The sequence below is a fragment of the Necator americanus genome, chromosome I (assembly GCF_031761385.1).
Source record: "Necator americanus strain Aroian chromosome I, whole genome shotgun sequence".
In the NCBI taxonomy this organism is placed as follows: domain Eukaryota; kingdom Metazoa; phylum Nematoda; class Chromadorea; order Rhabditida; family Ancylostomatidae; genus Necator; species Necator americanus.
Window position 1 is genome coordinate 22074097 of NC_087371.1, and position 13019 is coordinate 22087115.

Consider the following 13019-nt stretch of genomic DNA (forward strand, 5'->3'; position numbering starts at 1 on the left):
ATAGCATGTATAGCAGTAAAGAAAAAAGAATGAGCTTCAATAAAGAAATTCCTCTATGAAATTTGATATGTTTACGATGTCTTTGTACTACAAATGTTGAAAGAAGCCGCCGCGACGCGCCTTCAACGCGGCCATCTACGAGTCCCACCAGCAATTTGCACGCTGTTTATTTCTTTCCACAAAACTGCTGGACTATTTTTTTTTGCCTTCTCAACGTTGACACTAACACTTTTCGTTTGCTCTCCGAGGCGATTTCGCAGCAAATCCGTTGAAAGGCAAAGCAATGGAAAATCAAAAAAAAAAAAAAAAACAACGGCTTGACACCTTTACGGAGCTTTGAGCAATACCGTAGAAATGTATTTTTCTCTTTCCTGGCGACATATTCAACACGATTATGCGCATAAAAATACAATGAGTATAATAAAAAGAGAATATTAATAACAAATAAATCCATGTATAAACACCATAGTAATACAATACTACTCTTGAAAAGAGCTTAAAGGAAAGAGAAAGAGGTGACAGAACAATAAACTTTTGCGTTACGGTATATTTCGGAGGTTGAAGAACCAGTTTACCTTTTTCAGTGACAAGACCACTCATTTTCTATCTGCTGCAGGATGCGACAGAAACATAAAACGATTACCTAATTTTCGTGCCGGAACCGTATGTGAAAAAGATAATTGTCTCTTGTGTCTTGGTTGGAAAGGATTTGGAAGGGATCCTGAATCCTATTTTGAACGATCGACGATGTGGCGAGCAGTGGATGTATCTTCCATTCAGTAAACCGACTAGAGTTGTCGTTAAAAGAGCTACTTTTAGTAGCGCTTGCTTATCCTTATGAAAAAATGTTTTTTTTTTTTCGAAATAATGGGGATATATGGGGAGTAGTAGCGACAACAGTATGTACCCAATCAATCGGTCAATCCGATGGGGACAATAGTGAACCAGGCTAGAAATATTTAACATTACAGTACAGACTAATCCTTTCCCGTAACGGTGATCAGGTGCAATAAATTCGATGCAATCCAAAAAAAGGGAGAAGGGAGCGAAGCGAGAACAGAACGTAACTAAAACGAAACGTTTTTGTCTCTGAGAAAAATGCGGCAATATTCATTTACTGTTCCTTGTTACGACTCCATCAAGACTCTGCACCTTTCTTGTCGTCTTCCACTCGAAAGCGATGTAGTACAAAGTAGACGAAGCTTTTAATTACAGTTCCTAACAATAAAAGAAGCAGTATGTAAGAAATTTCTGTGTTGGGTTCTCATAAGGAGTAGGTAGGGGTCAAGACGTGGTTTCCAACACTTATGATGAAAATAGTGAACACCACCGCACAATCTCGGAATCAAATGCCTCACAAACGCAATAAAATTTTAACTAAAAAGGTAAGTAGTTTTTTGTTCAATGGCACACCCGCAGGTGTTTTCAATAAATAAACAAATAAATACATCACTAAACTTTAGGGTGCTCGAAGCCTTTTTCTCCGCATTTGTGCAACACTTTAATTCCGGCAGCAAAATAAGATGTTAAGCTTACTAATTAAGGTTTTAACTGTATACTGTTCAAAGTGAAGTGCTTCACATGGTAGTGAATTTCACAGGTAAAATAGTTCCGACAACAAGTTTGAAATGGTTTGTTATGTTCTCTCTTTTTGAATTTTTGAAGCGATCGTTTTCCAAAATTTGCCGTGATTTCGTTATTGTTACAGAGTTAACTGCTACACTTCTCTATTCTTAAATGGCTCACTTTACGGTGTATGAAACTTTTTAGACCCTTCAGAAGGAGGAGAACGATTTGTTTACCTGCCGCGCGGGGGACTGCGCCAAGTTTCTTTGTCAAAAAAAAATTAAGTGCGGAATTTTTCTCTTTTTGTTTTGACTCGGATGAAATATGGTTTCAACCATTGGTGCACCACCGGTGTATGCGAATTAATTGATAGTTCCATCGAGTTTTAAAAAGTGACTGGCTGCTGATCATTATGGGATCTTGCGATGTTAGCGCCGTTCCTTCCGAAGAGAGTTCTTCAACCAAGCACCCAGAATCAAGTGTCTCCCACCTCGAAAAGAGCCCTTTCGCTACAGGTTTAAACCTTCACATGTTCTTCCCCCACTCAAAGAAGGGCTCGGAAGAAGGTGTTAGGAGTGATGAGAAATCCGAGAATCCTGAAGAGTGTTTGCTTGATTCGATGCAAGAAGCACTGCGCTCGCTTGTAGCCTTGTGGAAGATTCGTCCCCGACTGGCTTGCTACATCAAAAACTAACTGTCACGGAGTGAGGAAGACGGCTTAAGGCACCTGTGTTACTAGGACAAGCCGTTTTCTTAGGGTTCCACTCATCATCATTTCCCGTTTCCAGAACACAGAGTCCGGAACAAAAAAAAAGGAAAAAAGAAAAGAAAACGCGGCAGCGCTCTCTTCTATGAAGATCAGGTATGCAACCGGAAAAGTTCGAACGCACCAAACAATGTAAATTTTCAACCAAAAATGTACACACAACAGCCGCGGAAGCATCAAGAAATTTCCACAATGTTAACATCATAAGAGTGAGTTGAATTGCCCCATAAGCTTTTCCAGAGAAGCCGTGCCGCCGCTTCTCTCGATCTCATCGTGTGAGCGCGGCGAAAACATCACGAGTGTCAGATCTCATGGATACGTATGACGGAGTGAGCGCTTAACTGTTCATGTGTTCCTTCACGCACACATATTTTTTTCAAAATTGTAGAGTTCAAATTTTTCATTTTTCCCCTTTACTTTTTTAAACAAGTTACATGAGCTGCTAGGATACGACAACTGAACCACAACGAATTCTTTAGATCAGCCCCGAGGTTATCAATCATTGAGAAATTGTTTATCCATTTGAAAAAAGTCTAGTTTCTTCTTTCCAACGCTGGTATCCTGTAGCATCCAGGAAACATCTATAAATTTCAGTGAACAGTGAACATGCACCAATCACTAGATGTCTGATCTTGTAAGTCAGAAAAAAGAAAAGGAGTTACTAGTGTTCGGTTAGCGGGTGGTATTGGAGAAAATTGATGTTCTCTTCCAATGTGAAAGAAAAAATGGAGGGGTATGTATATCTAAAATCACGGCAAGTAAAATGGATTTTACCTTAATGGCTTAATGGTACTTTAACGGTATTTTTCAATTCCTTTTCACTAAAAAAAGAGCAACTGTCGATTAACAGGACAAGAACATCATAATTCTCATGAATTTTGTTCCTTTCCAATACTCAAGTTCAACGAAGAAAGTGTAATGTTTCACTGCGCTTCAGAATTATTGCCAAAAATTCAGCGTGGAAGAAATACAACGTGATCAAGGGGATGGAGCCACATAGACTCCCCACAACCGATGTTTCTTTTTTGGTGACTTCTATAGGTGTCTCAAAAAAAAAAGAACATTTCGTCGGACACAGCACGCTGTATGCTGTATGACGTGCTGTATGCCCTTCGCTGCTTACGCTTCTTCGGTGAAAATACGACGCGAGTGGCATACTTATCGGGTTTTGTTTTTCGTGTGTTTGGATAAGGAGAAGAAATGTTTGCCTGTCTGATTAGGAATTCGAACGCAACGTCGACAGCAACAAAAATCAATTCAAGAAATACAATCACATTCATTCATGGAGAAGTTGAGCAATAACGAAAGTAGTTTTTTTTTTTTGGATTGAGTAGGTTGGACGCATTGGGATCAATCATCTCCAATGAGCTCTAGTTCTAGGCAAACCATAGGCGTTTTCATTTCATCGACGAGCATAAATTACGATAGCGAACACCAGAACACTGATTTTTCCGCGGGACGTCGCAGCTTGTTCACAGTAGGCGTCGAATATTCCGAATGGCGCCAACGCGACGCGTTTCCAGTGAAAGCGTAAACTGACTCTCCAGGAACCCTCTCAAAGCAGCGGAACTGTTTTCGATCATCGCATCGCATGCATCAGACAAGCAGAGCATCGGTGTCTGCATCCGTGGCCGACAGATCGGTTACGTTCAGGGAATTGTTGTACGGCACTTACAAAGGGGAGTAGCGACTACAAAAGGAGAAGGAACATTCTCGAGTCTGAAAGTAGTACATAGTCAGGCATCCCCATGGTTTCTCCGTATCTTCTTCCTGATCCAGGACTACGGAGTCTGCTTGTTCGAATATCCGTACGCTTCGGTGAAAACGAACCGACTTGAGGTGCAATTGCGTAAGCAACCGCGCCCAAGATAGGACCATTTTTGGCTCAAAGCAGAATACGGAGTTGAGCCAGGTCCCATCAGTCGTCAGTTCGGGCTGTGATGCTTACAAAGAGTTTTGAATAAAGAGTCAAATAGCTACGGTGATCTCAAATAGGATTACTCGAAATCAACTTTTACTGTTTCTTTAATATTTTCTATTGAGAACTTCAATAGTGGCGATTACGGTACTCTGTATGAAAATGAGTTGGAAAAAAGAAGGAGAAAGAGCTTCCAACACTTCTGAACAGAAACAAACAACCTTAACGTCGCGAGAGGAACCTAGAGATTCTCGATTTTAATGAAAATTGATCTCTAATGGGAACAAAACAAGCGAGCAACCGTTAATCGAAAAAATATAAACATGAGACACTGGTAAATTGATGAGGATAATGACCCCGGGGAAAGAGCAAAGAGCCGGGTGACAGTCACATTAAGCGGAAATAAGGATCAGTGAAATTATCACAAACAAATATCCACAAAACCATGGCGCATCTTCCTTCATTTTTCATCGCAGATTTGAACACATCCTAAGTGCAGTAGCTTGCTGCTTGTCTATCGATGTCCTAGCGCTTTACAGCAGTTCATGTTTCTCGCGATCAGGGCTAAGTAACAGCTACATTTTACCAAAATCGCGCCCATTTTAGAAGATATCGAAACTATGCAGACGCCTTTGTATCTACTAGATTTTATGTACTTCTCTAATTTCCCGTCCCTGATTTTTTCATTAATTGTTTTATTTTTTCTTGTCTTGTCCTTTTTGGTTTGCTGCGCGGGCTTGCAATGATAAAAAAAGGTGAAAGCATTTTCCACTACATCGCAAAACAAAACCATGAAGGCGAGTTCTTCTTAGTCGTCAGGACAACTTCTTGCTCGTGTTGCGTCATCCCGTAAGTAATGCGGTATTTTATTCTTTTTTTTTTATTTTTCAAAGACCAGACAGACAGAACTTTCTTATTTGTAGTGCACCTTCTCTTACTTTCCTCATCCTTCTTGCAACTTTTCTTCATGGACTTTCAATGCCCTTCCAAAATTCACTCGTATTTGATGGAAACATCACCTCGGTGTCGTTGAAAAACCGTATTAATCATAGGGCGACTCAACACATTGTCGATCGGAAGTTTGATGTCCCAATTCTACCGACACTTAACAAGTGCTGACAGTTTTCCAGGCAGAGCAGAAGATTGTGTGGTAAACAAGCGCAAAAACAGAAGTTTGGGTTTTACTGCGAACTAATGCCCAAAAATTGGAGGAAATACACCACATATGTCAACACCAAGTGCAGCTCATCGCAAACACCCAGCTCTGAGCACCACATCGAACGAAAAGAAGAACTCCAAAACTGACTAGCACATTACAGCAAACGAGGAATTACGTATGTATGTTTTGTTTGCGAAATTAGAAGAGTCGAAAGACTGAAATCCATAAATAAAGTTAAGGGAAGATAATTTTACGAGGAGTGAGCGGACTAGCAAGCAAGTTCCGCGCCAATAAACCTGATTGCAACCGAGGCGACACAAAAGAAGATTGAAAGAGGAATTGAAACGATACGAAAACATCGCTGCTAACAGCTGGTAGGCGATAAAAGATCCTCAGCGTCTCGTGTTTATTTAGGCAACGGAGGTAGATTCAGAAAGTTAATGGAATCGAACATATCATTTGGAACGATACGAAAACATAGGGGAATTGATGAGCCCAAGGCAACCAATTGCAATCTCGTTTGCATTTATAGCTAAAGCCCCTCCATAGAGAAATTTGTCAGAACGAATAGCGATCGTGGGAACACCTATAAAAGTACGCATGTGGAAAACGAAGCAAATAATAAATGAGCTCGATCAGATTCCTTAAAGAGCCGGATGAAGGAAAGAGTACCAGCATCCAAAAGCAAAAAGAGACCAGTCAGCGGAAAGAGAGTATAAATTGCTAACTTCTTGAGATCACGTATTGAAGCAACGGAGAAATCAGACAGTCTGCAAGCTGGGATTGAATTATTTTCCTCCTTCATAGTAGCATCAGAAGGTAGACAACGATTGGCGAAATTTCAGAAAGTATTTAGAGATTCAGAGATTTATAAACTTACCAATAAGACAAACATCGAATTATACTGGTTAATTTAGACCGAGGAAATAAGAGGAGCATATCCATATGACTCCTCATTTCTTCTTCGCAATAATAGCAAATCCTTAAGAAAAGAACCAAACATGTATTGTAAACGGTGAAAATTGAACGTTGGCGCAAATCCTCCTTTAGAAAAGCGGCGAATATCTGTCTGTTGTGAAAACTAATCGAAGGTGGCTACAAACATAGAGGGCCATTGCATGAAAAGGAAAGGGGGATTTTGCTCGAGTCCTTTGAGATTCCCTATCAGTATCCTTTCCTTTGAAGAAAAAAGAGGTAAGTAGGTAGCTTATAGCAGCGGTACATACAGAAAAACAGATCTCTCCTCTCAGCTTGAGTTCTGAAAAAAGGAATTTTCTAGGATTCAAATAGATCTTCGAGATAAAAAGCCTCGATGAGCAGGAAATTCTGCGGAAAAAGCACTGCATAAGAATGGAATTATGGAGCCAAATGAAGTAAGGCCAGAAATAAGCCAGAAGGAAATTCAAGCAGCACAAAATAAAGCGTTCTTCGTAGACCTAGTGGTCATCAGATTTTGCGCATTTTACTTCATTTATCCTACATCTATCAGTAGGAGCTTGTTCGGCAACGCGCGTGGTGTCTTCCATGCACAATGTTCAACAATAAACTCGAATCTTGCACCAGCGCAATCAAGGCATTCTGAGCTTTCAGTGGAATCGGATAACTTGAATCACCCGATGATATTTATGCATTATATCATTTCAGATTTCTTGCTCTACTCAAATTCTCCGAATATAATGGCTCAGTGGTAAGAGGTCATCACTATATTTGTGCTGTCAATGGTTCTACACCGCCCGAGTCCAACAAAGGTCTTCATCTTCTTGAAGTCGATAAATTGGAGCCAGGATAGTCTAAGAAGATAAAAAGCCTGACGTCAGCTGCCTCTGCAAATCACTGCGCAGGTAACATCTTCGTGCATGAACTGCAAGCGATTCTGAATCGAACTGATCCATCTCAAACAGACTAATAAGCGCCAAATTATCTTTTATCCTCCGGTGCCTGTGATATTTATCAGCTACAATTCTCACATATGGAATGAAAAACTCAGAAAATAATAGGTAAAGTGGAGCCAGATGTAGTACAAACTTTGAACTGCATGGGCGGGTTTCGTGCCTCATGGCTTGTACATGTGCTTGCAAAAACAATACACGTGCATCGGTGGAGGACGAAGGAGGGAACGAAAGGCCTTTCCTCCCGCGGGAATGAATTGGAGGATGTCCTTCTAAGCTGAAGATCTACTCCACTCCGACTTACATACTCCTCGACCCCCCATTTCTTTCAGGAAGTACTGGTTTCAAGCCATTCAACTTCAATTTCAGGTACTATTCTTATCGATGTTTATAAGGCCACTTTTTTTTCTCGCAAGCCCGGATCCCTTTTTTTGCGCGTCCTTTCCGCGAAACATTTTTATGACCGGCACAGGAGTGGATCACGTGAATATGTCGTGAACGATTGAAGCCGTTTGGACAACAAGAATAGGGCGAAAAGGGGTTGCCTGATTACTACGGTCCGTGCAGTCGGGTCAAGAGATCTCACCTGTACTGCAACAGCAGCTCGACTCACGGTGGGACCCTTTCTCGCTCCAAGCAGTTCTAAGGAGCAGCGGCTTACATAATTGCACATCAAGTTCTTTTGACCCTACGTCGCATGTTTTGAATGAGCGCGTCATCATCGTTATCCCTGGTTAGATCTGGATATTATACACACTAGCCCTACAAGCGATAAGTCATAACAAGAGTAACGTAGAATATTGCTTCGCTCCAACCACGGCCAAGCTGCTTGATTAAAGGCAGAATACCACGAAATTGAAGATTTTGGGACCTCTCCACGAAAAGGTAAGGTTAGACGGTGTAGATCATGAGAATGAGCGTGGTGACGCTCAGTCCCCCATTAATTGTCCTAAAAAACGGCGCGGGAAACGGTCTCGGCAATCGAATTCTCCTACGAATCACACCTACAGGCGCATGAGCACGCCCATGAGCAGCACATACGTCAACAGTAGATCCGTTGGAGAAAGAATCGAGCGCAACACGAAGAAGGCAAAATTTCGACCGGAACATAAGTCTTTGCTTCTTTCTTCGTCCTTGTTATGAATGCTGTACGAAACAATGAGTGCATTGATTAGAAGAAAATACTTCCCTTGATTTTACGCAGGAAAAGTTTAGATACAAATTGTGAATGAGGAGCAAAATATTCATCCCACATAGGACATATGCATTAACTTCTACTCATTTTATGGAAAAGTGCTAGCCTCTAACCTCTAGAAGCAAATCCTGAAATTCGATAGACACAGGGAGAATTATCACTTCTCTCTCCAGTCAATCAGTTCCGACAATCCCCTTCACTTAGGAACTACGTGCCATGATCCCTGCACTTGAAGTGCTATTGTTACAAAACCTGAGGTGCTGACGACATCCATTCTGCACAGCAATTTTGCACAGCAGCAAAAAAGACTCAATTTCTGTATAGGCGTAAAGCATGTGTTTTCTGAGAAGCTTTTTCTCAGAATTTTATCAGTACGACATGGCATCCATGTGAAGTTCCAAAAAGAGCATAGTGTTCGCGAAAATTCACCACCTATTCGCCGCATGTTCCACTGCGCACCCGACGGAGGTCTGCGTGTTGGGGGACCTTCGTCTAAGCCAGCCGTTAGCCGTCGATGGTTGCACCACAGTCCAATCGTTTTGGCCGGCCGTAGGCCTACAAGTGTTTTAGTGATGTAACATTTTACTTTGGTTGGAGAGCAGAAAATTGCATCTTCAGAACTGATATCAGTTGCTCAAAGACCTCTTACCTTCGCAAGGTGTTCGTAATTACGCATCCAAATAATTCGCTATGATTATTTTTGGTGTGTTGGAAGCATTCAACACCTAACGCCGCACCAGAAAACGGCGAGAATTGTTTCTACGCTTCAGTGTATCAAGAGTGCCACAGGTTCCGTATTTTTTTGTGGACTATCCTTCTGCTTTCCTGATGAATTATGTCACGTTTCTGTGGGTGTTGTCTTGTGTTAAAACACTTGTACTTTTGTAAAAAGTGATGACAACGCTCCAGTAACAATACTCAGATGATGTATGGCTTGAGACCACAATAATTATGAAAAATCTTCAATGTCAGCCATTCAGTATTTGTTTAGTCTACCTTCACTTGGTCTTTTTAAAGGATAGAAATGAAGTGTGTGTCGTTAATTAATCCGCTTGGAATGCGTCAACGCATTCACTTAAATTTAGAATAGTTTGAGGTTTACGAAAACGTAACTAGCCTGTGCAATGACTGTGGGGGTTGAGCGGATGCGTCTAGTCAGTGTTTTTATCCTCCCAGACAAGTCTGGTACTAATTTATCTCGGGAGGATGAAAGGCTTGTTTGGCCCTGGGGCGATTTCCAACATTCGATCGTGAGGGCACAGCTGAGCCTCTACCGATTGCGCCAACCCTCCCCCCTCCATTTGAACTTTTTTAAGACTGTAAAACATAAGTGCTAAGTATGGCATGTAGGATGATTAAAAATCACAATCTTATAAAATAATCTCTACATCGCAAAGAAGATCAGGCTGATAGAAAAGGAAGGAGTTTCACCTAGCTCAATCCCGAAAAAAAAATGTTGGAATACGTCCTATCCTAACATTTTGGCTTATCCCTAAAATGCTAGTGTCGTATATGTATAGGTTTTTTTTGAAATTAGAACCTACATAGACGTAAACTTACACGCTCTCAGGAATTCAAGTTGAAAATAAATTGCGAAGTAGACAAAAATAAACAATCGCTGGAATATTTTTCGGGAAAATTACTCATGCAAAACATACAGTAATAGCAGTAAAAGCATAGTAGTAAAAGAAAGGAAAACGATATATTTAGAAGAAACAGAATAATTAAGAATCAGAATTAAGACAAATTTTTGAGAGGGCTTCACAGATTCCTACAATCAGACATCTCTACAATCGCTACTAAAGAATAGAAAAAAACTATGGAAGCAACACTGCAGTCGATTTGGTTTAACGATGGGTGCCAGTTGATGTAATGCGCTATCAGTGCAGTCGACATCGGTTGTTATCTCAAAAAGCGCCAACACTTGGGAACGACTTTCTTTGGTGTTCTTCAGTGATCAAAGAACTGAATAAACAAGTTCCAATCGAGAGATTCTGTGAATTTAAAGCAACCAAACGAGCTACACGTACCGTGTTGTTGCTCTATTTTTTGAGCGTAGTAAAATAACGGCTCCTGAGACCTTCGAACTACAAGTACTGACAGAGGAATAGTATCTTCGCGATCGCCCATTCACTTGTTGAAAGAAGCAGAAGATTGATTATCAGCAGTTAGAGCTGGGAGTTGGGGAAGCTTTAAAGCAATAAGAAAATCCTACATAATCGTCTTCGATGTCCAAATCCATGAGAGTTTTGCTGCTGCATAGCGCAAAGAATCTTTTGCTGCTAAGGGCAAATTTTTGAAGTAACCCCTAAAGTGACTAGAGTGTCGTGCTGCGACGCGTATATGTGTATAGTTGGCGCAAAACGTGTTGTTCAGATCAGTCGAAGCGACCTGGAGCCCGGCGCAGCTGCGCAGGGCTGTCCGCAGAGTTCAGGGCGCGCGGTTTGCTGGGGTTTGATGGTTATTGAGCGCACTGTTGTGAATAGTCAATAACCATCAAAACCGTAGCCGCCAAACCGCGCGTCAGCGCGGTTCTGAACTCTACTGGGATTGGGTGCTCTCGGAGCAGCACAGTAGAGTTGGGGGTGGAATCGAGTTGGGATCATCGCTCGCTTCATTCAGACTGCAGCGATGAGTGGAGCTAGCGAGTTCCAGCTGGACGAGAACCATCCCAGTAGGCCCGGCACGACTTTGGCATGACGTGACGCGCCCTCGATGAAGGCGAGCACAAAACTCCCTCTACAGTATGCGGAAAACACCTATTTCTCCTTCCTTTTTATAGTTTTTCACTTTTTTTTTTCGTATGATTGCGCATCTATAACCTTCTGCAGTTTTAAAAAAGTCCTTTTCGATTAGTTGTTTCGTTTGTTTTGCTTCTAGAATACATTTAAAATCTTGTGATATAGAGATTCTCTTTTTTTAAGTGATTTTTCATTATCAGTGTTTGCTTTGATCGGAGTCGTAGTAAAATCCTAAATTTCGCCCTAGAATAAAGCTAACTAAGCACAGTGATACAAAAATGGTCGCAGAATTCCAATATCCACGGACAGATGTCTTTGAAGAGATCACCTGAATCAGAGAAAACTTCTGAACTAGCGGAAAAGAGTTCCCTTTGCACAAATTTGTATTATGACTACGAAATGGAAATGGTGCACAATTATTCAAAAAATTGACAAAAAATCAAATCCCTTTTAGCCAGGATCTTATAAGAGACTTAGGAGCAAAACAAACCATGGAATTAAAGGAAAAGAATATCACTATGACCATGTAGGCCTATTAATGGATTATTACATAAAACAAAAAATAATGAAAAACCATACAAAGTAAAAACTCGGATCGCGTTAGCTGCTCTTGACGATTGTTTCTATCCATCTGATACAGTCCAATCAAAGCTAAACTGATTTATGGTAAATGGTCGCGTAAGCGGCTGCAGGTGACGTTTTGTACCGTTCGCAGGTAACTAGGAGCACAGCTAGTGAATGGTCCCAAGTCGCTAGCAGAATTAGACAGGATCATGCAGCACTAACGTCACGTGTACGTATACTCGGCACCAATCGTCCCATCCCATTAGCGCACCGCGTCTAACCCATGCCCTTCTACAGTCGCTGTAGTTTTCTTCGCCAATCTAGTCGTTTTTTTTTCTGATGTTAGGGCATCACGAAGACTTTAGTTTGTAGTAGTTGGATTTCTGCCCCAATTCCGTGTAATTATGCATAGCTAATGTTTTCCTAATACAGATTTCTGGTTTTCACTATGCCTAGGATTACAATAACGTCGGTCATACAAAGTCGTACAGAAAAAGGAAGGAGAAATGTGATCCCTACGAACTAGGAACCTGGAGGGTCTAAAACCCTAAAAGCAAACAAACGATAGAGCCAATGGAGGTAGTGCATTGTTAAGACTACGCAATTCTACTTATGGACTCTTTGACAAAAAAGTAGATGAAAAACAGCTATGAAAAGAAAGAATGCAGCTCGAAGAAGTTGGCGCGGGAAGGGGGCCATGGTGCGTCTTCACCGAAGACGCGAGTTGTCACTCCAACACATCACCTTTTACGCCGTTTGTACACCCCTCTTCCCACGTTCTACCATTATCGAAGGCGCAGCTGAACACATTCAACCCCAAGTAGAGTTAGACATATAGGTGCGTGTAAGTTAAGCAGCAACAACTAGTTCACGTTCTCATTTTCAGATTCGCTTCCTTTATGACTGACTATAACGCTGAGATGAACGTGAAGGTCACTATGCGTTGGCGCTGCGTCCATTTCCGACCAAGTTGCGTCAAGTATAATGATGAGCTAATGAACACTACCAAGGCCGTTTCAACCAAGAGCAAGCCAGATGAGACAGTCAAGAGTAGATGAGTGGTAAGGACTGAGCAATTTCCGCAACGATGCAGGTTTACGATCCCTGCGGTTACGTAGGTTTCGACGCTCTATATATCCGCAAAGGGTGTAAACCTCTCAAGATGAGAGTCTCGCGTCTCCCAAAGTGGTTTACAACCTTTGGGAATCAGCATGCGAGTAG